General features: G+C 41.1%; 1 protein-coding gene across 2 annotated transcripts in view; it reads left to right on the plus strand.

Annotated features, from left to right (window-relative positions):
* The window catches only part of LLPH (LLP homolog, long-term synaptic facilitation factor), a 264,175-nt gene that overhangs the window by 3,707 nt on the left and 234,495 nt on the right, over positions 1-25,973 (plus strand). The window contains exon 1 of one of the 2 annotated variants that reach the window (XM_044088054.1): positions 25,258-25,410. The exons of the other annotated variant lie outside the window; for it this stretch is intronic. The gene's annotated coding sequence lies outside the window, so the exon portion shown is untranslated. Of the gene's footprint in view, positions 1-25,257; positions 25,411-25,973 lie in introns of those variants that run through there. 2 annotated transcript variants of the gene reach the window in all.

Raw genomic sequence — 25,973 nt, forward strand, 5'->3', positions numbered from 1 at the left:
TGTGGTGACCCCTAATGGGAACAGCTGAAAGAAAAAGAAGATGACACCATGCAAGAGTTAATGGGCGATAATGGAGTACAGTGGACAGCGCGTAAGTGAATACCGAGTGACGTGGTTACGTAGAGTCCCGTGTTCTCCCTTATCACCTGAAACTTTTACTACCACTAAATATAATAAAAGTAAAAGGTTCTTATTGTTGCTGAGCATATCTTTCGGTTGTCTGTGACATTGATTAGAAACATTTTTGACACTTGATGCATAGTATGCCCTTTGAAAGTGGAGCGGTAAGGAATATGGACTTTTTAAGACTCAAAATGAGGAACTTTCATCATAATGTGGTCTTATGAATTACAAATAATGGGTTTTCTACCCATTATTTTTAGCTTTGCTCTTGTTTGTTGTATGTTGACAGGTGTGGCCAAGATGGTATGCAGCTTAGATGTTACACAACTGCATTAATGTTCTGAGAGCTACGCAACACTGGTGCAGTCTAGTGTTCTCCATTATTGCCGAGTAATGTGTGTGGTAAAAGTGTATTGCACTTGTTGCATTGCTGGTATTGTAGGAGGTTACTAGGCTAATGGCCCTGGGGCCCTTAACAAGCCTAGCCAAGAGTTTATCTCCAAAAAAGAAACCTCAGCACCTGTCTCCCCTGTTAATGAGGGATACAGGTGAAACCCCTGGGACAAATTTTTGACTTCCCATCCACTCATCAAGGTTGTGCTTGAAGAGGGTCATCGACATACTCTGAAGTGTATGTGGAGCCTATTCCAGAGATGGAGCAGCCTCTGGGAGACAAACCTGTCTCTCCAGCAGCTTTTGTTAATGTCATATTAGATTTAGGCCTTTTGATCGGGTAATGCACGAGGATTTAGACTTATGGATATGGAGCATCTCTAGTAGGGAAGGGTCTGAGATTGCCTTGTAGGCAAGACATAGATTTTGTCTGAGCAATCTGTTTGATACAGAGTAAAGTGATAGTAATTTGAGTCTGTCCACATAGGACAGGTGTTGGATGCTATGGATTCTCTTTGTGGGGTATTTCTGTGGCCTTTCCAGTTGGTGCTGGTGTTTGGAGAGGTACATAACAAACTGGGCATTGTACTCAATTTTTGGTGTAATGAGGGAGGAGTACAAAGAGATAATAACCTCTTTTTTTCTGGATGCATTCCCTTTTTGAGATGAACCAAGTAAAAGGCTTTTTTGACCACTGCTGCTACATGATGGTCAAATGTGAGATTGTTGTCAACCTGTGTACACAGGTGTCTCACCACAGGTTGTGTGCTTAGGGGGTTGCCATTGATTTGGTAATCGGTAAGGGCCGTGTTTGTGCTGAATGGTATGAATCTACATTTGTTTGTGTTTAACTTAAGGCCATGACTTTGCCACTAGTCATTTGTTGCTGTGAGACTCTGTTGTAGTAAGTTAACATCATTTGGGGAGTCAGTGACAGCAAACTTGGTCAGCCACAGGCCTTCTGTCTTTGCCCGGACCTCTGAGAAGTAGATGCTAAACAGTAGGGGTCCCAAGACAGATTCCTGGAGAACACCACTAGTGACAGGTCTGTTGTCAGAGGTGGAGGTACCTATTTTGACCTTGTGGGTCCTATGGTGAGCCAGTTGGCCACCCACCTGATGAGATAGGGATTTATGCTAAGTTGTGTTAGCTTTTCGATGATGCCTTAGTAGCGGATTGTATCAAAGGCTGTGGCCATGTCAAGGTAAGCTGTATGTACTGACTTTCCCTCATCCAAGGCCTTAGTACCAGTCTGAAGAAAGTCAACCAGGTCCAACAGGCAAGATCTGCTCCTGACGAATCTGAATTGGGTGGGGGTCAAGTATTTGGAGATTGCCTATGTCCTTCTTTATGAGATTCATAATATGCACCATGGCTTTACAGATCAGACTTGTCAAAATACTGAGACAGTAGTTTCCAGGGTCAGTAGTGGCACCACCTCTGTGCAAGGGGATGAGAATGGCAGTTCTCCACTCTGCTGGAATGAAGCCTGTACTTAGGCTGTGGTTGAATAGGGTGCTCAATGAGAAGGCTAGTTCTTGCTGGAGATGGTGCAGAGTACAGCCTGGGATACTATCAGTTCCTATGGAAGCTGTGCTCTTTGCCTCGGATAGGGCCTTTAACACTTGATCTACGGAGATGTGAGGTGTGGGACAAGTGTCAGGGATGTTGAATGGACCTTGGGGGGGGGGTGAAGTTTGCACCTGAACCTAAGTAAACAGGGTCCGTGTAAGTGGTACTGTTAAGAACTAATTCGGAACAAACCTGGGCTTTGCCATGGAGATTCCTGATGTAACTGAAAAAGACTTTGTGGTTACCCTTTGTTTCGGAAGCTAGTTTTGATTCATAATTGACTTTGGAGGTTTTTACTGTGATCTAATTTGCTTGTTGAGGCTAAGGAGGGAGACTTTCCAGCTGGGAATTTGTGCCTTTTTACCTTTGGACAACAGTTTGTTTTCTGTTGTTGTAAAGCCTGTTGATAGAGGATGTCCACCAATTAGGTTTGTGTTTCCTTGAGGAACAGGTTTTAGTTCTGCTCGGTATGGCTGAGTCCATGCAGTTGTACAGGTGCTTGTATATTGCATTGGCGTACTGTTCAGCATAGTTGTCTGCATCCTTTGAGGGGTGTGGTGGTGTGAAGCTACTGATACCCTCCCTTAGAAGGTTGTAGTCAGCTTTTGAGAAGTTTTTTAGCCTGATTACGACTGGAGGGGTTCGAGATAGAAACTTAAATGAGACAGACTGTTGGTCTGATCTCACCAGGGAAGAACTTACATGGGAGTGGTGCAGTGGTCACCCGTGTTGGTGAGAACCAAGCCCAGAATGTTATCTCACCTTGTGGGGGATGAGGTGAGTTGGTTTAGTGGGTTAGAACTAATGAAGTCAAGGAATCATTGGATGACTGCATTAGTGCAAGAATAGTTCACCCAGTCTATGGTGGGGTAATTGAAGTCACCAAGGATCAGAGTGTTGAGGGTACCTTGATGGAGTCAAGTGGGTCCAGGTAGGAGGAGTGGGTGTCCTGAGTCATGCAGGGGGGTCTATAGCTGGCTATAACTTGGATGGCTGTCTTGCCATTTGTCAGTTGCACGGAGTAGTTGTAGTGCGTCATGCTGGCAAACCAGTCTTGAGGTGTGCTTGTCTTTAATGAAGATGGAGACTCCACCACCCTTAGTCTTCCTGACCTCATTTTGGGGTCGGAGTGTGTAGAATGAGGTATAGCCTGGAAAGGCAGGGGTGCTCTCTGCAGCCTTGAACTAAGTTTCAGTGACTACACAGATGTCGGCATCTTAACCAGTGCGCGGAGAGCCTCCAGTGAGTGCATTTTTACGTTAAGGCTCCTAGGATTAAGCAGCATGACCTTCAGTTTGCTTTTTGACATATCTTTTATGTTGGAAGATTTGTCTTTGGGACATTGCCTAAAAAGGCACAATGAGGGAGGCAAGAGCTTTGGTCAGAGTCCGGAATCCCAGGAGTGACAAGTGGAGGCCATCTCTGGCAAAACATTGAGACCTGTCAACCGTGTCATCCCAGGCAGACAGATACTGGATCAGCTTGGAATGACACCAGAAACTAAGCCATTTGTTGAAGTTAATTATTTTTTGTTGGTATTGTGGTATAATTCTTGGTGAAGGTAGGATGCTGTGTATGGCTGGGGTCATACCGGCCTGGGGGGGGGGTTCCTATTAGATGACCGAAGATGCATTCTATCAAATGTGTCTTGGTCGAACTTAAAGCAAAGAAAAGGCAAAATAGCGAAGCGGCTTTTAAGCAAATTCTTTCCCAGGGAAAGAATTTGCTTGGCCACTTGCGTTACTTTGCCATTTTCGGCACTGTAGTGTGATCTCGGAGTTGGTATGTTTAAGTAGGGGGTGTGGGGGCAAAGCCCCCTCCCCACTTTATGTATTCTTGCAATTATTTATTTATTTATTTATTTATTTATTTTTTGGGAACAGCGATTTTTTCCCCTTGGAAAAAAATCGCTGGTCTGAGCTTTTGAGATTGTAAGCTTTCACTTACATTGGGTCTATTATTCATCATTCGCTTTTTTAAGCATTCGATGATATAATATAGACCTGCTTGGGGCACACACTCTGAGAGGTCAATCATGTCTCGTTCCATGTAGTCCAGGGAGGTACATCTCAAGTCATTCACACCAACATGGACAATGACCTTGTACCTGTTGTGGAGAGACTTAAGTGCGTGCATGATGTGGTGGATTCTGGCACCTGACAGACAACTGACCATGATCTTCTCCTTGTCGAGCCAGGTGAGGGGGACATTGGTGTGTGTCACAATTGAGTCTCCAATGACTAGTATGTTTGGTTTATTGTTATGCCATATTGGCTGCGTGGGTTTATTGTGATGCCTTATGGGCTGTGTTTGTGAGACACTGGTGTGTTGTCTGCTGTCTGTGATGTGTGTGTTGTTGTGTGTGGAATGTTTTGTGTGTGTTTTGGAATGTTTGTGAGTGTGTTTTGGAAGTCTCTGCTGGTATGGTAAGTTTTTATTGAGGACCTCTGCATAGGTGTGTGTGTGTGTGTGTGTGTGTGTGTGTGTGTGTGTGTGTGTGTGTGTGTGTGTGTTGTGCTTGGCTATGTGATGTAGGTGGTCTGGTGTTTGTGCTGGCAATCTCCTCTTTGTCAGGAGTACTGACTGTGGCGTGAGAGAGCATGGATTTCTGGTTACTGATACAGATTCATTTCTCGCTAGGAGAAGAGGATTGTCAGTGAACATGAGGCAGTTGCTACACTGTCTCAGTATGCCCATGTCTACCAGGCTGGCAGGAGAAACTGATGGGAAATGTCCATACATAGCATTCTGAATGGGCTTATGGAGAGAGGGATTGGATAAGGGTTTGTCCACAAGAGTGTAGACCACAAAAACCTTCTTAAATGTAAAATAACTGGCCTGAAGCCCAAGTGCTAAAACCAAAACTAAGAGGCTTAGAATAGCAGACAAATTTAATCAGGCTACTAACAAGTAGTAATAAATGCAGCAGAATAAAAGCACTTGAACACTTAGGAGCAAACAGCAAAGCAAAATAAGGTAATAATGTAGGAAGAAAAGAATTACGGTAAAAGCAGCCGAATAAAGTAATTTTTTTTTTCAAGTGGAAAGGGAGTAAACAAGATAATTCAAGGTTAAGAAACTAAGGGAGTTGGCCTTCCCAAATGCTCCATCTGTACACATAGAATGAGCTGATGAGATGAGACTGGGAGGAGTGTCCAAAATCAAAGAAGCAAGGGCGTAGTCCTTCCTAAATGATCACATTGTACTCTGTAGATTTCTTGGCCTTTCTGGTAGGCCCTCCCGAAGCGAAAGTGATTTACTTCATAGCCGTTAACCTCTTCCCTGTATAAAAAGTTCAAAACCCAGAATAATCGGGAATACTTTCAAAATGTTAGCATTGTTGAAGTGATACGCTGACAACAAATTATAATCCATTTTCTGAAGAAAAAAAGTCTACTGTTATTGGCATCATCCATTAAGTGTAACCACAATTTTATCTACCAGAATCAACAGTTTTAAGAGCGACACAGCAAAACTGAGAGCCCAAATCAGGGACAGATGAGATATATGACTTTATAGATGGTGACCATGCCTTTGTTAATGATTATGATGCCCCTGACATCTAAGAGCATGTTCTATAATGCAACTTGTGCATAGGATCGTAGTAAGTTACTAGGCTATTGGCCCTGAAGCCCTTACAAGCCTAACCAAGAATTTAGCCCATATTCTGACAAGTCAGCAACCGATGCCCCTGTCCAGCAGGGACACAGGTGGAATCCCAAGGGTGTATTTTTTGTTCCCCATCCATTTATCCAGGTTGCACTTAAAAAGGGTTAATGAGGTACTCTGCTTGATGTGGAAAGGGAGTCTATTCCATAGAAAGGTGAGTCTTTGGGACACAAATCTGTCCTGCTAACGAGTCCTGTTGATGTCACAGACCAGGTTGAGGTCGCATGTGCAGTTTACTTGAGTGGAGCTTGACTTGCGCATATGCCACAGTCCCATCAAGGCAGGGTCTGAGCCTACCTTGTATGCCAGATAGAGGTCACCTCTGAGGAGTCAGAGTAGAGGGACAGGGCCTTTAGCCTATCTGTGTAGATTAGAAGTTTGAGACCCTGGATTCTCCTGGTGAGGAACCTCTGTGGTCTCTCCAGCTGCTGCAGTGCTTTGTGAAGTACATGCCAAAAGGGGTATTGTGCTCAATAATGGGTCAAATAAGAGAAGAATACAGGGATGTTATGACCTCCTTGTCCCTGGATGAGATGCCCTTACTAATGAGGTGGGCCATGAAGAAAGCTTTTTGTACAATGGGGGCAATATGGTGGTCAAAAGTCAGTTTGCTATCAACCTTGGTACCCAAGTCCCTCACGACTGGTTGCGTGCTTAGGACCTTGTTACTAATGTGATAATTTGTGGGGATGTCACTTGCCCCAAAGGGGATGATGCATTTTTTTGCATTCAGTTTGAGGCCATGTTTCTGGCATCAGTCATTTGTTTGGGTGAGACCCACTTGGAGGATGTCCACATCACTAGGGGAATTGATGCCAGCACCCAGCTTGCAGTCATCTGCAAACTTGGTCAGCCGTACCCCACAGGTTTTGGCCTGCACCTCAGAAAAGTATATCCCAAACAACAGAGGCCTCAAGACTGATCCCTGGGGTACACTGCTTGAGGTGGCTTCCCCTGTTTTGACTAGGTGGGTGCATAGTAATGATGTGCTCTTTCTCTTTTCTATGGATGAACTTTGAGGTGAATACATTAGCATGTGTATGCCCTTTTCAAGCTGGCTTCTTTTGGGAGAGTTTATGGTTTTTAAACACCTTATTAACTTTATCACTTAAGACATAGTCAGGCATACATTAACAGAAAAGAAAAAACATGTTAACATTTTTCCATTTAAATAAAATATACTTAACAAATTTTTTTGTTGTTGCTGTCATCAGTTCAACACTACAAAAAAAATGCAGAATTTCTGCCTTCCCTTAAACCTCAATATCCCCTGAACATTGTTACACGTGTATTGTTCCTGCAGTTTCCTTTACTTCTATGTAATTTGCTTTTCCCTTTGGTAAGACCCTTCTTCTATTTTTTTCTCTCTTTTATAATATTCAGTATCTCAAGTACAGTTGGTGTAGAGTTTGCTTTCCATTTTCTAATATTCACATTTTTACCCAATAGAATTAAAGGCCTGACTGTGTAGACAATTCAGATCCCATATCCCAGATCAAAAGAATTACTTCCTTACTTACAGCCATTTGGTCACCCAATATTTCTGATAGAGTACTCGGTGGGGAATTTTTAAAAACTGAAAACAAAGCGAGATGAAAAGCGAACTGGAACTACACCAAAACCAATACAAAGGTTCGCTGGAGTGCCAAATAAGGGCCCGAGTCCAGATGGAGCCAAGTAGTTTTATTTTCACTGAACAAGCGATAAAAACAAAGTTTCCTTTGTTTTTATCGCTTGTTCAGTAAAAATAAAACTACTTGGCTCCATTTGGACTCGGGCCCTTATTTGGCACTTGTTTCCTTTGTTTTTATTGCTTGTTCAGTGAAAATAAAACTACTTGGATCCATTTGGACTAAGGGCCCTTATTTGGCACTCCAGCGAACCTTTGTATTAATTTTTAAAAACTGCCAACTCATTACACTCCCAAAACATATGTTCCCATTTACTTCTTTCTTCCCCATCACACTTCCAACGTTTGCTATCTACCTGAGGAAAAATTATTTGATGTAAGGGGTATAAAGTACGTATGTAATCACTTCCAAGCAAAGGACCTAAACCTTCTGGATTTTGTTGTATACTTCGGAGACATATATGTTGTTCCATTGTTTTCATGTAACTTGACTCTATTCCCAGTCTTTTTCTAACCTTTTCTGATAGTTGTGATTGCCACACAAGTTTTTATATTCCCTTCTAATTATCCCTCTAACAGCTGCTTCTGTTCCAGATTCAATTAAAACTCTACTAGAGCAGGCCTTTCGCTTAGGATTCTTGTATCCCTTTCTGCTTGCCTGTACACAGATATCAATCCCTGGTATGGAAGGCAGTCACTAGCCTGCTTAAAATTCCCCTATCCCTTTCTCTTTGGCTGTACTCTGAGCTCAAACCCTAATAGGGAAGAATGTCTCTAGCCTGCTGTCATAATGTCTTCTTGGCCTCATCCCACTCTACCTTTCCTGCTTGAGTTATTTGCTCTCAGTGTCTTGGTTCCTTTGCCAGGTTTCTCCGGTAAATTACACCCCCCCCCCTTGTCTATTTTCTGTACCTCTACTTGCAGTTATCCCTATTGGCAAAATCCCCATTCTCTATTCTCGTATTGGCTTAGTTCTTAGAATATGTTTTGCTACTTTATGAATATAATATAATATTTTAAATTGTTATTCCTTTTCTTAAGGATCTGCATCCAAAATGTCACTCTTTTCTCTTGAGCTTCCCCCTTGCTTCATAGGCGATTACTAGGCTAATGATGCAAGAGCCTTTACAAGCCTAGCCAATAATACCCAGGATATAACAATATTGTATCCTAATTTCTCAGGTATGGGATATTATCAGGATAGTGGATCTTTGGGTGTTGGAACCCCAAGTCATTTACAGACTGCCTCTGTCCATAAGGGACATGGGCAGAACCCCAGGAGTGAATTTACAGTTCTCCATCCATTTATCCAAATTCCTTTTGAAGAGAATGAGGGGCAGGCTTTGTTTTACATAGATGAGGTAGCCTTTGGTATATGAATCTCTCTCTCCAGTAAGTTCTGTTAGTCACAAATAAGGTTCAGGTCCATGAAATACATAACCCTTGTATAATTTTCTTGTGAATATGTAACATTTTCATTAGGGTTGGATCAGAGGATGCCTTGTAGGTCAGGCAGTAGTCACCTCTAAATGTTACAAGATGGAGGAAAGGGATAGGACCTTTAGTTGATCTGCATAGGAGATGTGTCTTGTGCTTTGTGTGTATATAACTTATTTATTTTTTTGTGTGTGAGGAACCTTTGTGGCCACTCCAGTTGGTGTAAGTGCCTGGTAAGGTACATGCAGAAGGGAGCATTGTACTTGATTATGAGCCAGACAAGAGCCGAGTACAGTAGTACTTCCTTTGAACCTGATGCCATGCCTTTACCTATAAGTTTGGCCACACAGAAGAATTTCCTCATTATTGTAGCTACCTGATGGTCAAAGTTTAGGTTACTATCTGTCTATTCTAGGTCCCTCACCACTGGGTCTACTTTTAGGGGTGTGCTATCAATATTACAATTTGCAGGGATATCGGATTTACTGAAGGGCATGACTATGCATTTTTTAGCATTTTGGTTCAGATCATGATTTTGACAACAGTCACTTGTCATTTTTAGGCCTGTTTGTAGGATGTCAGCACTGTTTGGAGATTGTTCCCAGCTTAAAGTAGTCGGTGAACTTCGTGAGCCATAGGCCCCCGACATTGACCACTTCAGAGAGGTATACATCAAAGAGGAGGGGTACCAGTACTGAGCCCCTGTGGGACACCACTAGTAACAGGTTTCTTATCGGAAGTGGATTCACCTATCTGGACTACATGTGTCCTGTCAGTGAAACAGTTTGCTATCCATCTGATGCTGTAGGGGTGTATGCCTAACTCAGTAAGTTTATCTATGATCCTTGAGTTGGGGGATTGTGTCAATAGCTTTGGACATGTCTGGATAAGCAGTGTGTAGCGTTTTACCCTCATCCATGGCCCTGGTGACTTTCTCGAAGAAGTCCACCAGATTGAGCAGGCAAGACCTCCCTTTGACAAAGCAAAATTGAGTCTTGTCCAGTGTTTGGAGGTTTCCTATGTCATTATTGATGAGGGCCGAGATAATTCTCTTCACGGCCTTGCAGATAAGACTGATCAAGCTTATGGGTCTGTAGTTCCCTGGGACAGTTGATGCCCCCCCCCGCCCTTGTGCAGAGGGATGACTGCTGCAGTCCTCCATTCCCTTGGGACAAAGCCCACCCAGAGGCTATGGTTAAAGAGGGTTTTTAGTGGCCCTGATAGATTCTGTTTTAAGCTATTTAAGAGGCATCCTGGAATGTTGTCGGGACCCATGGTGGTGCTGTTTTTTGCTTCAGTGAGCACAGTAAGGACCTGTTCCCTCATAGTGACCTGAAGGGGGATATTTGCGGGTGTTTTTGGGTGTGATAGGAAGTGCTGAGGGGGGTTTGAACTGAACTTTTCAGTCAGCAGGTTTACTATAGTTTCAGGCTGGTTGTAAGTGTTGCCATTCATTCACGTTGCTGAGCTTTCAAACAATTATATAAAAAAAAAGCCTTATAGTTATCTTTCACCTGGGAGGCTGTCTTTGCCCCATAGTTTGCTTTGACAGATTTGACCAGCTCTCCAATTTGTTTAGACTGGTGAGTGTCTTTTCGCACTGTTTTGTCTGTTCCTTCTTGACTTTGGAGAGGATTTGTTTTCCTTTTATTGAATAGCCTGTTTCTGCTAAGGGTCCAACAGGGTGTTTATTTTTTTTCCTGTAATCGTAGGTTTGACTCAGACAGGTACTACTGCCAGAAGAAAAAATTCAAACGAGTCGCATCTGCCTCAGGTGATGAATTTTCCTTTATTAGCAGCTAACCAGATTACACAGCATGTTGGCCAAGATGTCCGGTCTGGACTGATCTGATCAACTTGTTTACTGACATCAACTTTTATACTGCAAGCAAAACAACTTTTTGTTACATTTCTGACCGTTGACAGTTGGCTATGAAAAACATATGTGGTAAACATGTTTATCACAAATTACCTCCAACCCACAGCTAGTACAGAATGTTCAAGAAGTACAGAATGTTCAATTCAACAACGGTAGCTCAAATTTTCCAGGACACACAGCCTGCCCCAGTAAATTAACTCTTACTCGGCCGTGCTTCCTTATCCCAGGCTTCACTGAGCTATAACCAAATCTCTTTATTCTGAAATGCAGAAAACAGATATCATTCAGGTTCATAAGTAATGCTGCATTTTGTTCACAGATGAGGCCCATCTTTGGTAGGCATATCCCAACATATAACATGTTCACTTTGCAAGAACAGGAAAAAGACAAATAACAATATGTTTTTAGAACTTTTTCTCTTAACATTTCCCCCCTGAAAACACTTTTATTTGTCTTTTATTTCAGCAATATATGGTAAAAACTACGTTTTTCTTTGCATACATCACTTCATTGGCAAGACACATTTTTAAACTTCAAAAACATTTGCAAAGAGTCACATTTCAATGTATTCACTTTCACCAGTCTGTTGCAATTGCTGGTACATCGTCTTCGTAACAGCAGTAACAACCAGTCTTCGTAGAAGACCTCTGATACAGGGTATACAACAACAACCACATACCACCACGATAGCCACAGCGACTCCAACGGACACCAGGAAACTGCTGATGAGATGAGTCCATTTTCCAAACCACGCTTGTAGAAAATCTGTAAAGGGATTATTTACCCCAGAGTTCTCTGCCAATTCTTCGGATAACATCTCCAAACCTTTCAAAGCTTCCATCAGGCGCAGTGTTGTTTGGAATATGTACAACAGAAAGTCCCAAACATCTTGCAAACTCCTCCTTCTTTGGCCAGGAGCATATCCAGCGCAATTTGATTCTGCCATGCCACCTGTGAAGTGGCCTCCAGTTGTTCAGCAATTCCTTTCAGTGCATCTTTGGTATAGTTCACAAAACGCTGCTGGTTGTAGTAAATGTAGTTGATCCAGTCCACATTCTTATTAGGTTGAATCCAGACAAAGATGGATGTAAAACCAGCTGCTATTTGGTTTATTGCTTTGTATTCATCAGGTACGCCTCTTGGTACGCCAATGCTATCGATGTAGACACCGTTATCGAAAGATTGCTTCGGTGCCTCTCTTTTTCTCCTACTCAACCACTTCAGCTTTATTTCAAGTTCTCTTACGAAATTGCTTGCTGAAACTGGGAAAATGTAGAATGGCAGAATTAACTTTACAAGTGCACAAGTTCCCTTCCAGGGAATCGTAAGCCTTGATCTGAGTTTGTTGTCTCCACATAACCACCATACGTCTGCTAAACTATGAGTTTGGTTCTCCAGAAATGGATTCCCATTGCCATTCACAGTAACATTGCAATAGTTCTGTCCCATATTGCCATAATTTTTCCCTGTGCCATCTCTGGAAATGCATATATACGAACCTGGATAGGAAATCGCTGCAGGCGGTTTCTCAACTTTGCTTATGACCGGAAAATGCTGAGTTTCATCTTTGCATTTATCTTCAGTTTTTTTGAAGAATGATTTCAACAGACACGTTAGGTTACTTTCATCTTGCATCAATGGGACTGTTGCTAATTGCTGTTTACCTTCAGCACAAGAAATACAGTTCTCATGATGTGCTTCTCGGGTACTATATCTAACCCAAGATAACCATTCATTATGGTGTACGAATCCCGTCTCGAGTAACAATTGTTCTTCTTTTGTGAAGGCAAAATCTGCTTTATTTGTAGCATTCTTAAGGCTTTGTACTTTAAGTTGGAGGGTCCCCAAAGGATCAGTTCTAGTTGGAAGAGACACTCCGATTCCATAAACTCCTGAATCACTTTCTTGTGGTGACACAATGGTTATAGTAACTACTCCGGTACCTTGGAAATGCGCAATTTTTATTTTTTGTTGCCTGCTTTTATCTTTCTCTGGTATCACTGCACCACTTGTTTCCCATCCATTCACATCTGTTGACCACCAAACACTTGACCAGGACGTACAGTCTCTATTGCACAAGTATTTTGCATGAGTCAAGAAATTATTATTGTTCCATTTAGAACAGTTCAAAATTCCTTCACAAAGTTTCACCTTAAACACAGTAGTAACACCTGTTTGCGCTTGCAGCACCACCATTCCTTTTTCTCTTGCAACTGTTCCTTCTCGTATGGACATATTTACTTTCGCCACCAAAATCAACATCACGTGACAGTTCAAGTACCAGTTGAACATGGCCATCCTCCCTAAGGACTACCTTGCGCCGTTGGTTTCTTCACTGGGTTTGAAACTAACTAACCCCTATTGGGCTAATCCCCCTTTGTAGCCAGACTTTGCGCTCAGAGGTCCGATGGAGTTTGACCAATATCAATGGCAGAAGGAAGAGCCTTGAGTTTTTTACAGTGGGTGATATGAATCCACAAAGTCCTCTCAGCGAACTTTATGGCCGTAGGTGTCGAGATAAGTACTTGGTATGGGCCTTCCCACCTGGGGGATGACCAGTTCTTTCTCTTCACAATTCGGATCCACACCCAGTCCCCGGGTGCCACGCTTAACAAGGTTTAATTTCTGGAATCTGCAAAGGAGTCATTGGTTTCAAGAGATTTGACATTTAGCAGCTTCTTCATATAATCCGCTAGGTCCTCACCCCCCTCACGTTCCGCTGGCAACAATCCTTGCAACTGCGGGATGTAATATGGTCTCCCAAACAAAAGTTCAAATGGTGTAAGTCCTTTGTAGGAAGGTGAGATTCGCATGTGCAGGAGTGCCAACGGAAGGCACGCAGTCCATGACCTATGTGTTTCTGCCATTAGTTTGCGGAGCTTACTCTTCAAGACACCGTTGTGTCTTTCCACCAGTCCAGCTGATTGGGGAGGGTAAGCACAGTGATTTTTGAGATCAGTTTGAAACACATGACCCAATTTCTGAACAATCTGGTTACCAAAATGAGACCCATTATCACTGTAAATGCGTCTTGGTAGGCCAAATCGGGGAATTATTTCTGTAGTCAAAAGCTTTGCTACTGTTTGTGCATTCGGATGCTTCACTGGAAAAGCCTCTACCCATTTAGAAAAAGCATCAATAATGACCAAACAGAACCTTTTTCCCTCTGAGGGTGTCAATTGAATAAAGTCCATACAGAGTGTCTGGAATGGATACGGAGGGGTAAGGGAATGCCTGCTGAGACTTCTTAACTCCCCCCTGAGGATGATACTTTGCACATAATAAACAAGATAAACAGAATTGCTTTGCATAAGTTGAAAACCCTTTACACCAAAACACCTTAGACACTATTTGAATCATCGTCTGTACTCCTACATGGGCAGGTCCATGGCTAACCAATGCCGCATACCTAAAAAGGTTTGAGGGTAATACCATTTTGCCATCTGATGCCCTATACAACCCACTCTGTTGAGTGATACCATATTTTACCCAGCTACATTTTTCCTTCTGTGTCGTCAGTGTTTGCATTACTTTTAGTGTCTCTAAGTCTAAGCGGTGTCCGGGCTCCAAATCATTGTCATGTAAAAGCAAATCATTTTCTTGAGCTGCCTTTTTTTGCAGCCATATCAGCAAGGGCATTTCCCCTGGAGACAGGATCTTTTCTGTTGGTATGTGCGGAACATTTACATATCGCTATCTGAAGTGGTAGTTGCACTGCATCTAACAACTGTAAAATTAAATCTCTGTGATTTATTGGTTTGCCTGTCGCAGTAACCATTCCCCTATTCTTCCATAGTTGAGTGAAAACATGTACAGTGAAGAAAGCATATTGACTCTCTGTATAAATTGTCACTTTTTTACCCTCCCCTAAGGTACAAGCTCGAGTCAAAGCCACCAACTCAGCTGCTTGTGCAGAATAAATGTTTGACAATCCTTTTGCCTCCAAAACTTCAGTTTCTGTGGTGACAGCATACCCTACTAGTGTTTTTCCTACAGTGTCTTTCTTTGCTGATCCGTCTACAAACAAAACGAGATCAGAATCTATCAACGGAATATCCGTTAAATCTGGTCGGGGAAGTACTTTGTCATGAATGCTCTCTAAACAAACTTGTGGAGTACCTTCTTCTGGAGTCGGCAAAAGTGTCGCCGGATTAAGAGTAGTACATCTTTCTATGGTCATATGAGGCTGTGTCAGCAGCACTGTCATACACGACAAATGTCGACTAGGAGATAAAAAGGTTATCTTATCTTGCAAAAGTATAGTAGCTACTGAATGTGGAACCCATAATTGTAATGGGTGAAACAAAACTAATGATGCTGAGGCTTGTACTGCCATGGCGGCCGCCACCACAGCTTGAACACAATGCGGCAATGCCCTTGCAACAGGATCTAATCTGGAGGAGTAGAAAGCTATCGGCCTCTGTTTATCCCCATGTACTTGTACCAGAACCAAAGTCATATATCCTCCCTTACAATCAACCATTTGTACAAACGGCTTAGAATAGTTCGGAAAACCCAAAACAGAGGATCCTGCTATCAGTTGCGTAATTCTAATAAATGCCTGTATTGCCTTATTTGTCCACTGTATATTATTCTTAGCCGCTATGGGAGTATCATAGATCAGTGCGGTCAATGGCCCTGCTTCCTCAGCATAGTTAGGGATCCAACTTCTACAAAAATTCGTCACACCTAAAAAGGACATCATTTCCCGCTTAGTCGTAGGCATAGGTGTCTCAAGAATTGCTTGTTTTCTTTTGTTCTCTAATTGTCTACCTGCCTGCAAAATTAAATAACCCAAGTACTTTACTTGTGCTTTCCACAATTGTAACTTTTCTTTATTTACCTTATGTCCTTGCTCAGCTAAAAAACTAAGAAGGGCAAGGGTATCCTTTCTACAACTTTCCTGCGTGTTTGAGGCCAACAAAATATTATCTACATACAACAGAACCTGGCTTCCCTCTGGGGGAACAAACTGAGCTAAATTCGCAGCCATTTCTTATGCGAATATTGTCGGACTCTCACAATAGCCCTGTGGCACTCTGGTGTAGGTGTATCTTTTACCTTGATAAGCGAATGCAAACCAAAATCTACTCTCCTTATGTAGTGGTATGGAGAAAAAGGCATTGCTTATATCTATGACAGAAAAATATCTGTGCTGAGGTAATAAATCATTAAGTAATGTATAGGGGTCAGGGACCACCGGTGCTCTTGGGATCACAGCCGAATTAACTGCTTGTAAATCCTGAACCAACCTCCATGACCCATCCGGTTTCTTTACAGGAAACAACGGAGTATTGCAGGGCGAATCTGGGCATTCAACAAGAATTCCTACCTGTTTTAGCTGCTCAATGACTGGCTTAATTCCTTCCTCTGCTTGTTTACTTAGTGGGTATTGGTGCTTACGAGGTCTAAAACCTGACTTTGGAGTTATACAAACTTCACCTGCTGTTTTCATCAGTCCTACATCCCCTTTACCTTTTGACCATAAATCTCCAGGTAAGGCACTTAACGCACTATCTTCCTCTTGAGTTAGGAGGATTTGTCATGCCATTTCTGTTTTGTCATCCCTGAGGTGCACACTTGGTTGTGCCCAAGTCACCCAATTTAATCTTTGTACCTGGATCTGTTGATCCTTCAACTGACTTTCGAACATTGTGTCCCAATTTGTTACCTTTTTCGCCAAATCTACCCAATGTGTCCCCACCTCTTCAGTAATTGAAATATGTGGGCTATAACCTGAGCGATATAAAGAACTCATTTCCTTGGTCAAAGTACAGGTCACTACTGTATTACCTTGCTTATCCCAAAACATATCATTCAAAATTATCCTTGCACATTTGTGCCTAAAGAATTCTTTTTCAAATTCTTTATCCGGACCAGGGGCCTGTCTGTAGTACATAGTACAATGTAAGTGCGCAACCTGCGGTGACCCGCTCCTAGATTTACTTAAAGCTAGGTTGATCAAATCTGTATCAACCCTCCCTGGCCCGTTTGAAATCAAGTCCTGGCTATACCAGTAAAAAAAGTCTTGTACTCCTTGTACCACCAAGCCATCCGCTAACCTTTTCACCTCAATGCCTTTAGGTGTGGGAATTGCCGCTATTCCAGACAAATGCATCAAATCTCTTCCCAGCAAATTAACTGGACAAACTTTCGATATAATTACCCTACACCTAACAGTTTGGTTTGTTTGCGGATCTGTGAACAATAGAGGATGAGACAGCGGTTCCTTATAGATTTTCCCGTTTGCCGCTTTCACAAGGACAAACTCATCTGTTTTGCAGTTCGGGGGTAGAACTGCTGGACCCAAAAGTGTACGCGATGCACCTGAATCTCATAAAAACTCCACTTTCTGTCCCTCAACCAAAAACTCTATCATGTGTTTTTGATCCAGATGCATAGCAATACCCAAATGTGCCAGGTTTTTGACTTCACAGTCACAATTCCGCCCTTCCTTAATTTCCTGGGTGTCCTGACATTCATCGCAGAGAGTGTCTGCCTCATCATCATCACAGTCATTCTCACTTTCTTCTTCTCTACAATAATCACAATAATGAATTTGGCGCCTTCCTTTATTATCATATAGTCATGCGGAGCCCTTGTTCGTAAGCTGTGGGGGATGTTGCCACTCTTCGCAGTCGGCAACAAAATGCCCACATCTACCGCATTTAAAACATTCTCCACGATTTAACCTCCCCTCATATTCCTCTGAATGTCCACCCTGTTTATACGATGTGTCCCATTTCGGGCTCCCACGTCTTTGTACGCCACCACGGCGCCCTTGCCCCCTTTGGTCCTGTACCAAAAATATACTGCCATCATCCCCTACTGCTAACACTTGTACTTTCGTTTTCTTTTTTAAATTGAAATGTCGCTCAGCATGCCGTGCATATTCAAACAAAGGTTGCAGTCTACGTGTTCTGTGATCAACCATATGCTTAGTTATAAAACTATTTATCGGAGCCTTACAACCTTTAAGAAAAGCGTTTTTCAATTGCTGTTCGTACGGACTATCAGTAGTCTGATCCTGCGGAATTATCATTCCACAATGGTTATTGAACACTTCTGTCAATCTTACAATATAGTGATCTACAGATTCATCATCATTTTGGATGCACTGATTTATTACTGTCCAATCTGCTCTTGGACGCCACTTATCAGAAATTCTCTTCAACAGATCAGTGACTCGCGTGTCTAACACCCCAGAATTATGCTTTAATGTAGTGCCGTCATCTGCCTTACATGTCCAAGTACCACAAACTAAGTGCCAATCTGGATCCAGGATTTGTCGCACTACTTGTTCTACTTCTAAACCATTTAGATGATAACTTAAACGCATACCAACTATGTCCTCAGAAAACTTTTGAAAATTAACCTTGGGATGAGGAATACCATCCGTACCTCATTTTATATCCTCTCTAGCCCAGGGACGATAAACTAAAATAGTTGGCTCTTGTCCAACATCCCCTGCTTGTGGGTTTGCAACTTGTATTAAGGGAAGGACTTCTGAGTGGTCAGAAAGTTTAATGGCCCAACGTCCTTGCCCTGCTGGTCCCGACCTTAACTGCATAGGTTGGTGTACCTGTTGCAAAGCAACCTTGGGTACTACGGGAATTTGCGGGTAAATTGAAGGGGTCACAACGTTTCCTTGAGCAGCCAATAGCCCACCCTGCTGTACAGATCCCACATCTTCAGACTGATATTGAGGAGGTTCCGCCGGTACAGCAGCAGCAATTTCCCCATACGGTGGGGTAGTTGCCTGCCTTTGTACCGCACAAACTGTATGCTCATCCTCCTTATCTAAAAATAAAGCTACTTTTCCACTTGGCACCAGTGATCCCTTTTGATTTATTTTTTCTTTTTCCTGGCACTGTTTTTCTTTTATAGCTCGTTTATTTGCCTCTTCTAACCATTTTTGTGCTTGGGGAAATTCCAATTGTCTTTGTTTTTTAGTTCTAGTTCCCGCATCTCTTTTCAAATCTCTAACCAATTTTGCACAGGCATTCATATTCAGTGCACCATCAAAATTGTATCTCGACTTCCATTTTTTCAAAAATTTAACATTATTTTTGTTTAAATCTTTCATATACTTAGCATCAACATTTAAACAGGCATCACTCTCACACTTGCAGCAACTCGAACCCATGTTTCCCCTAGATTTCTTATTTTACCTCCCCCCCCCTTTTTTTTTTTGTTCTTTTTTCAGGTATTTAGGACTGTATCAAAATTACAAATACAGGGCTTATTATAAAATGGGACTATCTTAACAGGTGACCTTAACAAAATAATCTTAACAAGTAATCCTACCCACCCTTAACTAAAAATAAAACCTTGTCGACAAGATTAAATTAAATTAAAAGAAATTTATTTTTCATCCTACCTGAACCAGATGAGACTCCCGTTTCCCCTTTTCGTTCAGAAACCGTCCCTCAGATAGGGATCAGAGAGCGGCCTGCCTCTTTTCAACGACAAATCAGTCGGAGGGCTTTCAGTCGAGGGAATCTTAAGATGAGAAACCCTCACCTGCACAGGTTTTTCGGTCTCTCTGTTGGTCTGATCCGTGTCTTCGTAGAGGTTTCCGGTCCGAAGGACCAAAATGTCAGAAGAAAAAATTCAAATGAGTCGCATCTGCCTCAGGTGATGAATTTTCCTTTATTAGCAGCTAACTAGATTACACAGCATGTTGGCCAAGATGTCCGGTCTGGACTGATCTGATCTCCTCTGATCTGATCAACTTGTTTACTGACATCAACTTTTATACTGCAAGCAAAACAAATTTTTGTTACATTTCTGACCGTTGACAGTTGGCTATGAAAAACATATGTGGTAAACATGTTTATCACAAATTACCTCAAACCCACAGCTAGTACAGAATGTTCAAGAAGTAAAGAATGTTCAATTCAACAACGGTAGCTCAAATTTTCCAGGACACACAGTCTGCCCCAGTAAATTAACTCTTACTCTGCCGTGCGTCTTTATCCCAGGCTTCACTGAGCTATAACCAAATCTCTTTATTCTGAAATGCAGAAAACAGATATCATTCAGGTTCATAAATAATGCTGCATTTTGTTCACAGATGAAGGCCCATCTTTGATAGGCATATCCCAACAAATAACATGTTCACTTTGCAAGATTAGGAAAAAGACAAATCACAGTATGTTTTTAAAACTTTTTCTCTTAACAACTACCTCCTCTATGCAGCTATGAATGTAGTTGTACAGTGCTTTTGTGTACCGCTTGGAGTAGGCCTCGGTGTCGGCTGGGTTTGGAGGGGCTTGGAAGTTTACAAAGCTGTCACTTAGTTTGAGGTAATGGCCTTATCAAACCTCTTAACAGGTTTTGGGTTTGGACATTCTAGGTTAGTTTTAATACTGAAGGAGATCATTTTTTGGTCAGATCTCACTGGGGTTCAGATAGGTCATGGGAGGTACCAGCATCCCCCCATGTTTGTGAGTACTAGATCTAGGATATTTGTACCTGTTAGTTGGGGTGCTAACTAGCTGGTCCGGGGTGTTTTGGTTTGACAAAGTCCAAAAACCTCTTGAGAAAGTGGAGTATGGGTCGTATTAGTTTCCCAGTTTATGGAGGGGTAGTTGAAGTCACCCATAAGTATGGTGTTAGGCTGAATATTAAGAAATTCCAGTAGGTTAGTTAGGAAGTGTGGTTTTTCAGAATTATGGTAGGGGATCTGTAGGGTCGCACCTATGGTTAGCTGGGCATACAGCAGTTCAAGCGAGTCATGTTGTTGGACCAGTCTAGCAGTGTACTTGTCCTTTTCAAACACTGAGACACATCCTCCCTTTGTTTTATCATGAGCTGAGGGGATTGAAATGTATGAAGGGCATTGTAACCTTTGATAGCCAGGGTGCTTTCCATGGTTCTGAACCATGTTTTTGTGATTGCACGTTATGTCTGCATTCTCCGGGGTGAGGAGTGCTTTCAGGGAGAGCAGTCTTTTATTTAAACTCCTAGTGTTGAGTAATGGTACCTTTAGGTAGTCGTGAGTGATTTTTGTTATGTTGGAGGGTTTAACAACTTGGCACTGTGGGGATAGATGACATTTTTGCCAGTATCTAGAAGCCAAGTGGTGAGAAGTGCAAACCATTTCTGGCAGTGCATCATGATGTGTTGATTATGTCTCCCCAGGCTGATAGATATTGGATCCCCTTGTTGTGCCACCAGAAAGTAAGCCAATTATTGAACTCAGTCATTCTTTGCTGCTACTGTGGCATCATCATTGGTGAAGGTGGGATGCTACTCAAAGCTAGATTCACACCTGCCTGGGACACACAGTGTTCCAGCATGTTTCATTTCATATAGTGAGGTACGTCTTAGGTCATTTATATCCACATGGACTATGACCATGTCATACTGGTACTTGTAGTTTAAAGACCTAAGTGCATGCGTGGTAAGGCGGATCCTGGATCCAGACAGACCGCTCACTGTGATCTTCTTCTTGTTAAGTCAGTATGTTTTACACTGGAATCCCCAGTAATTAGAATGTTTGGCTGTGTGGTGTGTTGCCTTATGGCTTTGGATTCTGGGCTACTCTGATTTTTCAGAATTGTGTGAGGTGCTGTCTGTTTCGAGTGTGTGTAGAGCCAGTGAGAGACGCTTTGAGGAGTTCTTAGAGGTAGGGTAGATTACATGAGTAACTCCACGTGGGTCTATCTGTTTATTCTTTAGTATTGGTAATGACTATTTTGGGTATAATACTGACAACCTTGTTTGCATTTGTGTGTGTGTGTGTGTATATATGTATGTGAGAGCTTTGCCTTCAGTGACATTGTGTATTTACATCTCTCACAGCCTGTCTGCTCTAAAATTAAATGGTTGTCCGTGAACTTGAAGCATTTGCTACACTGCCTTAGGATGCCCATCTCAACCAGCCCGGAAACAGAGATGACAGGGAAACGCCTATCCATTGTACAAGAGCCTTAGCAGATGGGAAAGAGTAAAGGAGAGTCACTTAAAGGTCTGAGAGTGTTTAGTAGTATACTATAAGATGACCTGCAGTGGTATTGCCCCATTTGGAAACTGGCAGCTCTTCGAGCAGCTTTAAACAGTGGGAGACTATGGAGAGCTTTTCTGATGGAGGATTTTAAACTGGAGTGGTTTACTTATATACAAAGCACAGGTAACTAATGCCGATACGTGAGGCGTTCATACCAGCTGGATGAAAGGCCCTCAGGCAAGTCAGATAAACACACAATAAGCCTTCCACCAGCAGTTCACAACTCTGATGGGTTAAATTAGCTCTCTGCTCCCACCAGAGTGCAGACTAAAATCCTGTAAATGTAAAATGAATAGGTTTTGAGCTCAAGTGCAGTGACAAATACTTTACAACAAAAGGCAGAACTCTTGCAGTATCAGGAATCCTTGGAAATAAATTCACAGACTTCTACAAACACAGACAAACTTTGCAAAACGTAGAAATATTTTGGCAAACTCAGACCAGCTTTTGCAGTATCAGAGAAGGTTAGGAAATATCAGAATACTTTTAAAGCGACCTAAGAGCAGCACAGTGACAGATGGTATTTATTTAACAAGTGCAGGCTGAAAACATTTGTAAACTCAACCAAATCTATAAATGCAGCACAGAACTGTTAAATAGTACTGAGACAGAGCAACCATAGAGCAACCCCCCCCCCCAAAAAAAAAAAAAAAAATATATATATATATATATATATATATGCATGTGTGTGTATGTTTATGTGTAATAAATGTGTATATATATATATATATATAAAGCTTTGTAGCTCCACATATGGTTTTAGATGTAAACCAAGGTCTTGTAGTCACAGGTGTCCAAGCCAGGCACAGGAAAGCTCTGACTAAATGAGCACATTCTCACAAAAATGTAAGGCTTTTATATCAGCAGGATGAAAGACTTTTACACAGTTAAGCCCTTATCATTATCCGTTTCCAAAACAAGTTATAACCTTCTGCTTGTGTTGGGTATACAAATCTTAACTGTGTAGCTCTAAAATATCCCTTCAAATCAGGTAACCCTAAACCACCTTATTCTATTGGAAGGATCATCTTATCACACTTAATGCTTGCCCTTTTTCCTTCCCAGATAAATTCTTCAATTTTATATGAATTATTGTCCACAGCTTCTCCTTGGGTTGATTTAAAGTATGCCTGACCCATATACAAGACTAAAGAGACTAAAATCATTTTCACTGCTTGTATCTTACAATCCATATCCATAAATAAGAGTTTCCATTTTCTCAATTTTTGTATTATCTTTAGTTTTTTCCCATATATCCTTGGCTGCCATAACAGAAGCTTTTTTAATCCATACTCCTAAGTACTTCATCTTATCATGATGTCCCCATAAATATGGGTATTGCTGAATCATTTCTTGTGTAGGTACATAGTTTGTGGCTGTGGCATTTGTTTTTATCTTCATTAATTTTATATCCCTAAAAGATTAAAATTGAAACGAGTGTCTATGAAGCTGGTCTTTGCCATATCACTTTCTTCCCTCCTAATTTCCAAACTTCTACAGAGATGCCATCTGTTCTTGGAGACATTCCGGAAGATTGATTATACATTGCTGTTTTTGTGTCATCACCTCCTATCTTGACTGTCAGTAGTTGACCCTTATCTACCTCTAACTTTGTCATAATTAAGTCTTCCATAAGTATTTACATTTGTACTCTTTCTTGATTTCCACATTTCTCTGCTTTATACAATTTTTTCATAGGATTTCAGGAATATCTCTAAAACTGCTACAAGATCTCTGGTTATTTTTCTTGTTCTGGGTTCCCTAAGTTTGGTGATAACCCTTTCAACGTATTGTTTCCTAAATTGTCGTGCTAAAAGTTTTTGTGCTCTGGAGTTATCGAAAAATAGTTGCTTAACTGCAGTCTTTCTAAACTCATGCATGTTATCCAGATTCTCCCTTATTTTCTCTTTAGCACTCTGCAGTTGCTGCTCCTCTTGTTCTGTGAGATTCCCCTTATTCTGCAATACTTTAACCTTTCTCCTAAGGAAATTCTATCACTTCTCAACCATAGTTCTTTCTCTTTTATTTTGATCCTATTTTTAAACTCCATTTTCATTTTGTCCCAACTGTAACTTCTGAAGAAATTTATATCTTTCCTAATAACTTTTGAATAATTTTCACTACCCATTCTTTAAATGTCTCTCTCTTTGACAGGTAAGTGGGAAAGTACCAGTGTTCATTACCCTGTCTTTTTTTTTGTGTGTGTTTACTGTACATGATCAGAAATAGTTATTGGATGAGTGTGGAAGCTTTGAAATACGTGCACATGTTCCTATGAAATATTTGTCCGGTATAGCCCAGTTATTGTATCTTGGAGAATAATATGTAAATTCTGTCCTAGTTCCTGTAACTGAATTCACATTTTCCATACCAACTAGTTTCATAAATTTCTTCAGAAATCTGTCCTCTTTTGTTATATTGTTCCACCCTTATACATTCTCACTATTGCAAATCAAAATTCAGTCTCACTTATAAGTAATATTCCCTTCTGAAAGCTTATTTTCTCCCAAAAATTTCTTAAGCTTCATAATAGCCGTTTTCAGTAAAATACAAAAATATGCCATTGTAGTCCTCCTCCCTTGTCAATAGCATCTTGGTACCACAAATCTGGAATTTTTGTCTCTCCTCTTCATCTTTCTCTATTGGACCCCTCTCTAGCATTTGGTGTAATTACTCACCCTTTCTTCTGTCCCTGATATTCTGCGGAATATCCTTTCTGAAATCCTCTTTGTCAAATTCACATGCTTACTTCTTTCCAAATGTGTTTCTTGCAGTATTGTTGTTTGCATTCTGCATTTTTTTAATATAATTGAATAGTCTTACCTTTTTATCTATATTTATTAGGCCATTCATGTTCCAGGATAATATAGACAGTGTAGCCATCATGATATAAAGCTATTGTTTTCACCTTTTATGCATAACAGTTTTTTGAATGTGCATTTCCAGCTTTTGTGTTGCATGCATATACTAATGTCTGGTAGGCTGATCTTTTGTACAGTTGTTTTTTCTCATCTCCGTTCTAACTTGTCATATTTTTCATAACTTTTTGTTTTAATGAAAACCATCAAACCAAAAACTAAATGCAGAACATCCCCTTCCCCTGTTAACTTGGAACAAATGTACAAAGCTACATACATACTCAAAACATGAAGTTTAATCCTTTTAGAAGGGAACAATTGCCCCAAATTGATGGATGCACATACAGGCATTATCTAAACTAAAATTATGATTACCCATACTAAAGGGCATGCTGCAGTCTGTGCTTCCACTTATACTGATTGATGTCTGTTTTGTCATCTCTGTTCCCCTCCCAGATATGAAAAACAGCTTGTATGATTTCAGAAAACATTAACATTTAGCCCTAACAAAAAGTACACAGGCTATATTTAAATTAAACTAAATTGTGTAATGTTCTACTAACTGCATTGATGTTAAGGCTGCTTGGGTGGTTATCTCTTATTTACTTCTCATAATTTTTAAATTATTTTTTTCACTGAATTGCTTTCCATTTTGCCTTTTAGTTTTGAATTTTCCTCAGCAAGAATACTCAAGGTTAACTGCTTCTCCATGGGTACTCAGCATTGAGTCTCTGTAAATTTAAGAAAAAAATGCACAACTGTCCTCAGCTGCAGACATCTCAACTCCATTGAACATTTGCCAGTGGAAAACAAGCAAGCTAATATCTTTGCACTTGTAAGAAGCTTAACATTTTCATGGCTTTCGTTATTTTGCTTTATTTTTAAGTCTATATACTTACAAAAACACCTGATCTGATGTAAATTTTCATTCTGTTCTCAACCTATGGGTTTGGATCCAATCCCTTGCATCTGATTCGGCCGTTACAATAGCTTGTGTTAACCAAAACTCTCGAGCTCCTCTCTTACCCATAATGCACCCTTCCTAAGTACCGCAGATCTTGTTTGCTGCTATTCATGTTAGACGTAGTGACCAATTGCTCAAGCAGATAAGTGAAATTAAAACATTTTTCTTTTAAATTTTGCTAAATAGTGTTGTAAAGTTCTCCGTTTCTCTCTGCAAGCTTTAGCTTCTGTACCTTACTTAGCGACTACTTTTTCAATTTTCTCTCATTTTTATTCCTTCTCTTCTTTCCGTACAAAAGTACCTTTGAATATTATTGTTAGTATTCCCCTTTTACACTTTGTGTATTTTTTCTTACCACTGTAGGTATTCACTTTTTTCTTTCCTTTGTCTCTGCCAAGGAAATAAAAATAGAGCTTCTATTGTTAAAAGTTTCT

This window comes from Protopterus annectens, chromosome 11.part0 (genome assembly GCF_019279795.1).
Source record: "Protopterus annectens isolate FY-2018-M chromosome 11.part0, PAN1.0, whole genome shotgun sequence".
NCBI lineage: Eukaryota > Metazoa > Chordata > Ceratodontiformes > Protopteridae > Protopterus > Protopterus annectens.